This window comes from Mauremys mutica, chromosome 25, assembly GCF_020497125.1.
Source record: "Mauremys mutica isolate MM-2020 ecotype Southern chromosome 25, ASM2049712v1, whole genome shotgun sequence".
NCBI lineage: Eukaryota > Metazoa > Chordata > Testudines > Geoemydidae > Mauremys > Mauremys mutica.
Window position 1 is genome coordinate 16,698,275 of NC_059096.1, and position 7,108 is coordinate 16,705,382.

The 7,108-nt window shown below is 49.6% G+C and overlaps 1 non-coding gene across 1 annotated transcript; it reads left to right on the forward strand.

Annotated features, from left to right (window-relative positions):
• Nucleotides 1–3,413: 3,413 nt before the first annotated feature.
• TRNAK-UUU lies at nt 3,414–3,486 on the forward strand. Its single transcript has one exon. It is a non-coding gene; the product is annotated as a tRNA-Lys (tRNA).
• Nucleotides 3,487–7,108: the final 3,622 nt, after the last annotated feature.

Sequence of the window (7,108 nt, forward strand, 5' to 3'; positions counted from 1 at the left end):
AAGTGACTTTAAACCAAAGATGCTTCAGTTATTCTTCACTTGCAATGTGTGAACAAATCCATGGTGTTTTCCTGATTCCCCCCATCTTCCCACTGTCGCCATGGCAGGGCTGGTTCCAGCGCAGCAAGCAGGTGCCTGGGGCAGTCAATGGAAAGGGGAGGCTTCAGCAGCAATTCGGCCCTCTTGGAGGGAAGGACTTGCTGCCAAAAGGGGCAGAGGTAGAGCTGCTGCTGATTGCAGCTTTTTTATTTTTTTTTCCGCTTGGGGTGGCAAAAACGCTGGATCTGCCCCTGCGCCATGGAAGACAATTTGTTAAATCCCAGATGAGTGGAGTTAAATCAGTTCTCAGCCTGAGTCCTTAGGTCTCAATCCTGAGGATATTGTCCCACCATGGGGCCATTTCCTGCCTCTCTTTCCTAGGGAAGCACAATTTTCCTTGCACAGACACAGGAACAGCAAGATCCTTCTCTGTCCCTTGTGCAAAGCAGGGGGCCAAATTCCATGGACACAATGGACAAGCAGGGGGCCCTGGGCACATCCAGCCCTGGCCGTGAGATGTTCCCTCCCCTCTTTCTTTATGCCCCTGTTGTTATTTCATGGATTGTCTGGATGGGGGAAAAGCTGAGTTCACTGCAGCTGGAGGGGGAAAGAACCCGGAAAGTCTCAGGACCAAACCACTGCTACCAGGATCACTGAGGTGCTGGGGATCTGCATGGGAAAGGGACTGTGTGAATTGTCAAGATGGGGAATGAATAACAATCTACAGCTAGAGCCACCTCATTAACCACTGACACAGGGTAATCTTGCTGCAGATAGAAGGGAAACTGGGAGCGATACTTTGCTGCTCAGCCATGGAAACAGTGACCCAATTGCACGGCAGTGAATGTGCTGGGGAAAGCTGGACTTCACAGGCAGGTGGCAATAGCAGATCCTAGAAACACCTGGAGCTTCCCACCCCGCTGCTGCCACCAGGGTCAGGTGTTGAGCAACTCACAGCGCCCCTCCCCTCCCATTACCTTCCAGCAGGAGGTGGCAGCACCCCCCACCCAATGCAGGGGAGAGGGCTGAGTGTATCTCTGCACCCTGAGTCCAGGGCACCCACTCTCTCTGCCCCACACATCGAATCTGGCCCTGCTGCAAAGTGACCCTAAGAACCAGCAGCCTCCAGGACCGCAGGTTTGGCCCTCAGAGCAGGGAATGTGTCCCTCGTGCTGCTGTTAGGCCATTGGATGCTCTGGAAACAGGAGGGCTCTGAGTGTAACCTGCAGCCCAACTGGGGATGTAGCTCAGTGATAGAGCACATGCTTTGCATATGAGAGGTTCTGGCTTCAATCCCCTGCATCTTGAAGTTCCTTTCTTCACCCTGCTGCTTTGCTCATGCCCAGAGGGGATGTGGCCCTGCAGGAGCTTTAATCCTGCTCAGTAAGAGGTAAGTGCCAATTGCATGGAAGTTCTGGGGGGGTTTCTGCTCCTAAGTCTCCTCAGTACATGTAAGATTCCCACCTGCTGTGCTGCTTGGGACAAGGGTAGATGAGAAGGGCGAATCCTCCAGCACTGGAGGGAAGGTCCCATCTGCACAGACTGAGAGGCAAGGAAACAGAGGGGCAGTCAGTGCTCAGAGAGGAGAGAGGTCAGTGATTTACACCCACCAGGGGACAGTCTTTTTGAGTATCACAGGGGTAGCTGTGTTAGTCTGGATCTGTAAAAAGAGACAGAGTCCTATGCCACCTTATAGACTAACAAACGTACAGGAGCATAAGTTTTCGTGGGTGAATCCCCACTTCGTCAGATGAATGGAGTGGGAATTCTGTGCCTGGCTAGCCAACTACAAAAGCAATTTCTCCTCCCTTGGTGTTCACATCTCAGCTGCTAGAAGAGGGTATCATCCTCCCTGATTGCACTAACCTCCTTATCTCTAGACTGTTTCTTGCCTGCATATTTATACCTGCCCCTGGAAATTTCCACTACATTCATCTGACGAAGTGGGGATTCACCCATGAAAGCTTATGCTCCAATATGTCTGTTACTCTGTAAGGTGCCACAGGACTCTTTGTCTTTTTGAGGTGAGTGCTGCTGGCTTGGGATGGTGCTGACGATGGATAGAAAAAAAGCTGGAGTCAATGACTGATGAGCCCACAGAAGGGGAAGGGGAATGGCAGCCCCACAGAAGGTCCTGGGTGCTCAGATGCCCCAGTTATTGCACCCTGGCCTGTCACAGAGAGAGAAAAGACACCGAGGGACCCAGCCCCCTACAGAGATGTCATGGACAGGAACCTGGTTGGGAGTGGGGTGAAGGTTCCCTGTGGGCAAAGGGAGCTGAAATCCCTCAGTGTCCTGGAATTTAAGCAATGGAAGCTTCAAACCCTGCACGGGTGTGGGCTGAGGTGCATCAGCAGAAGGTTGGACTGGACACGGGAGGCAGGTTTGTATAATTTTTGGTGGTGCCCAGAATGGGACTAAGTCCTGCCCCACACCTCACACACACCTGCCTAAGGCTTTGGGGGGGTGGAGTTTGGGGGTGAGAGAGGGAGAGGGGCTGGGCTCTGGGAGAGAGTTTGGGTGCAGGGGCTGGGCTCAGTCAGGGGGTTGGGGTGCAGGAGAGTGTGCAGCTGTGGGAAGAACAACTTGGGATTGCTTGGGGAAGCCACCTTTAAAAACATAAATGTAACATGCTAGTTACATTGTAATAAGACCAAATTAAATGGTTCAGGACAGAGCCATCTACAGTCTATTGTCCTGGTCAATGGGAGCCATCAAGAGTCCAAACCACTATTAATGGCCCACACTTTGCATCATTACAACAGAACCTCAGAGTTATAGTTCATATTTCTAGTTTCAGATACAGGAATGATCGGTTCATACAAATAGGATGAGCACACTCAGTCGATTATAAGCTTTGTAATGATACTGCACAAGAGACCTTTTGCATGAAACATAGTCCAGTCACTTTATATTCACACTCATTAGCATATTTTCATAAAACCCTATGGAGTGCAATGTCACAGCAGGGAAAGGGTTTTACTGCGGCACCTGGGAGCAGTCAAGTTTCATGTTCAGACTGTGGTATGAGTTCCTCCAGGTTTCTCGTAAGCACACAGGGACCTTAGCGGATGCTCTCCATACAGGAATGGCCCCGACGCGATAAAGCGATGGAAATTGCATTTTCCTTTTTCATTTTTGTATTTCCAATGACATTTCTGTTTGTGATTTCGTTTTGCTTTATATAACTGTGTTTTCTCCTGGATTTGATATTTAACTAAAAAAGGAATAAGGCCTCAGGGCGCCGGATGGAGGAGCAGGCTGGGGCTAGGACGGCTAAGAGAGCGAGAGTAGCAGGTTTTCTGTATTGTTTCCTGCCCACATTTTCATGATTAGTTTCTCTGCTGCACGAAATTTGTTTCTTTTATACGTGAGCCTGGCTAGCTCAGTTGGTAGAGCATCAGACTTTTAATCTGAGGGTCCAGGGTTCAAGTCCCTGGTCAGGTGAAAAAGGAACCCTTCCTCTCAAAATAAAAGCAGGCATCTCTCCAGGATGTTATTTGACATCACCTTCTTTTCACTAGGAAGGGCCATGTACTGCCTGGGACTGAAGGGGCAACTTCCTCACATGCCCACTGGCCTCTCAGTCTGGATTAAGAAAGGCCTCTGGGAGCTGCAGCAAACTGCTGCATGACAACTTGGTTAGCAAATGCAGGGCTTTCCCCACAGGGTCATCCACACCAGAACTCAGCAAAGGCCTTGGGGGTTCCCTATTGGTCCCATGGTGTAAGGACCAACACTCGGGACTTTGAATCCTGCAATCTGAGTTCAAGTCTCAGTGGGATCTGAGGGCAATTCCTGTGCCACAAACCCTGCTGGGTCTTCCAAGGCTCTATCTTGCTTTCTCAAAGGCCATGAATGCCTGTCTTTTACCCGCTAGCTGTTGTGACTTGAGCACATGAGGGGATGTTTGATCCAGAAGCCTGGCCATGCCTGGAGTCCTGTAGGTAGGGATGCGAGCTCCATTTCCTCTGAGTCCTGAAGCTGGGCTGCAGCCTGGCCTAGGAGGCAGCCCTATTGGTTGACTTACTGGCCCAAAGTCACTTGGGCGATGTTGGTGTTCCCCAGGGATGCTGAAGGGCCTAAGGGAGGGAGGCTCAATACTCCCCCCTATCAGTCAGGGCGGAAGAGGAGGGCTGCAAGAGTGGGCAGGTTGATGGCTGGGCCTTCTCGCATTCGGTTGGGGATGAGGTGGGGAACGCAAACTGGGAGAAATGGTTGCTGGCCTGTGAGGAATGATTTGGCCGGTGGCGTAAGTGGACCTTGTCATTACCTACAAGGTTGTGATGCTCAAGACCCATCTGTGGGGAATTTCCTCAGCCAGGTATTTCCCTCTGCTCCACGAGTGCTGCTGAGACTGAACACGATGGCCTTCCACTTCTTGTGGGGCAATAGGACGTCCCTACTTAGTCAGGAGAAATGTGGCTTTTCTGCCGTATTAGAAGAGGGGTTGGGCCTGGTGGGCTTTGAAGCCTTGTATGGCTCTACTGTTTTGTGTTTCAATTTTCAGTGGTGGCTGAGCTGGAGGGCAGGTCAGACCCGAAGGGAATGGTGGGGCAACTGCAAAGAACACAACTGACTCTTCCGATATGGCCGTATTTTCTTTTTACCCCACTGGGTGCAGCACCGGGTATGGGATGGCGAATGGTGGGGGGAGGGGGAGGCCCTCCCCCTCTAGTGTTCTTCTACCCCCACCTTACACCCTACACGATTTTCAGTGGGTGGCTAGGTGGAAGGTGCTTGCAGGATGGCTTCATCCGCAACAGTGGCCACCCTCACAGCAGCGGCGGCCACAGCAGCGAGGCCCCCACCTTTGGCTCAGTCTGAACAGAGGTCAATGTACCACTTGGTGAGACAGGCCAATTTTAAGGAGCTTCCTCTGAAGGTGAGCAACTGTTCCCAGAACTTACTGACAGGAGCTTTAAAGTATTTGCAAATGTGCACGGCCGGCATGTGCAGAGCAAAGGCTGCCCAGGGGCACTGTGTCAGGCTCTGGCACCGCTTGAGACAATGGACCATCTTCAGCCACCAGGCAACCCAGGATCTAAGGCACGAATAGGGTGAGGAAGCAAGTCAAGCTGAGCAAGGCAGACAAAAATTCCTCTCACCTTCGTGGGCGCTCGCAATGATACCCTTTTTGTGTGCATGGTCTGACAAAAACCTCCCAGACAGAGAAGCAGCAGGCCAAAAAGCCCTCTACACCAACATTCCACACAAAGATGGACTACAAGCCGTCAGGAACAGTATCCCCAATAATGTCATGGCAAACCTAGTGGCTGAACTTTGTGACTTTGTCCTCACCCATAACTATTTCAGATTTGGGGACAATGTACACCTTCAAGTCAGTGGTAGTGCCATGGGTACCTGCATGGCCCCACAGTATGCCAACATTTTTATGGCTGACTTAGAACAACACTTCCTCAGCTCTCATCCCCTAATGCCCCTACTCTACTTGCGCTACACTGATGACATCTTCATCATCTGGACCCATGGAAAAGAAGCCCATGAGGAATTCCACCATGATTTCAACAATTTCCATCCCACCATCAACCTCATCCTGGACCAGTCCACACAAGAAATCCACTTCCTGGACACTACAGTGCTAATAAGCGATGGTCACATAAACACCACCCTATACCGTAAACCTACTGACCATTATACTTACCTACATGCCTCCAGCTTTCACCCAGACCACATCACACAATCCATTGTCTACAGCCAAGCTCTAAGATACAAACATATATGCTCCAAACCTTCAGAGAGACAAACACCTACAAGATCTCTATCAAGCGTTCTTACAACTACAGTACCCACCAGCTGAAGTGAAGAAACAGATTGACAGAGCCAGAAGAGTACCCAGAAGTCACCTACTACAGGACAGGCCCAACAAAAAAAGTAACAGAACACCACTAGCCATCACCTTCAGCCTCCAACTAAAACCTCTCCAGGGCATCATCAAGGATCTACAACCTATCCTGAAGGACCATCCCTCACTCTCACAGATCTTGGGAGACAGGCCAGTCCTTGCTTACAGACAGCCCCAAACCTGAAGCAAATACTTACCGGCAACCACACAACAAAAACACTAATCCAGGAACCTATCCTTGCAACAAAGCCCATTGCCATCTCTGTCCACATATCTATTCAGGGGACACCATCATAGGACCTAATCACTTCAGCCACACTATCAGGGCTCGTTCACCTGCACATCTACCAATGTGATGTGTGCCATCATGTGCCAGCAATGCCCCTCTGCCATGTACATTGGCCAAACCAGACAGTCTCCACGTAAAATAATAAATGGACACAAATCACATGTGAAGAATTATAACATTCAAAAACCAGTCGGAGAACACTTCAATCTCCTGGTCATTTACAGACCTAAAAGTCGCAACATTACAACAAATAACCTTCAAAAACAGACTCCCACGAGAGATGCTGAAGTGGAATTAATTTGCAAAGTGGACACCATTAAATTAGGCTTGAATAAAGACTGGGAGTGGATGGGTCATTACACAAAGTAAAAACTATTTCCCCACGTTAATTTTTAACCCTCCTGTTACTCACACCTTCCTGTCAACTGTTGGAAATGGGCCGTCCCGATTATCACTACAAAAGGTTTTTTTTTTCTCCTGCTGATAATAGCTCACCTTAACTGCTCATTCGTGTTATAGTGTGAATGGCAACACCCATTTTTTTTCATGTTCTCTGTGTATATATATATATCTTCCAGCTGTATTTCCACTGCATGCATCCGATGAAATGGGTTTTAGCCCAGCAAAGCTTATGCTCAAATAAATTTGTTAGTCTCTAAGGTGCCACAAGTACTCCTCTTTCTTTTTGCAGATAAATGAATGGAGGTTAAGTCCATGAATGGCTATTATCCAGGATGGGTAAGGAATGGTGTCCCTAGCCTCTGTTTGTCAGAGGGTGGAGATGGATGGCAGGCGAGAGATCATTTGATCATTACGTGTTTGGTTCAGTCCTTCTGGGGCACCTGGCATTGGCCACTGTTGGCAGATAGGATGTGGGGTTGGATGGACCTTTGGTCTGACCCAGTATGGCCGTT